This window comes from Propithecus coquereli, unplaced genomic scaffold (genome assembly GCF_000956105.1).
Source record: "Propithecus coquereli isolate 6110/MARCELLA unplaced genomic scaffold, Pcoq_1.0 Scaffold1400, whole genome shotgun sequence".
Classification (NCBI taxonomy): domain Eukaryota; kingdom Metazoa; phylum Chordata; class Mammalia; order Primates; family Indriidae; genus Propithecus; species Propithecus coquereli.
Window position 1 is genome coordinate 1 of NW_012138304.1, and position 305 is coordinate 305.

Sequence of the window (305 nt, forward strand, 5' to 3'; positions counted from 1 at the left end):
TACTTGCTTCCGTCTGCTTGGTCTGCTCATTTGCTTCTCGACTCGGCACCAGGAGCCATTCTTCAGTGCTGGGAACCAAAAACCAGGGGACACGGGCCTGACATCAGGTGCCCACACCTGACACCAGCCTGGGAAAATTAAAAAAAATTCTTTTTAGAGACAGGATCTTGCTGTGTTTCCCAGGCTGGTCTTCAATGCCTGGGCTCTAGCGAGCCTCCCACCTCAGTCTCCCAGGTAGCTGGGACTCCTGGCGTGAGTCACCACATTTGGCTGTGACTAGTAACTTAAAGAGAATAAATATCATT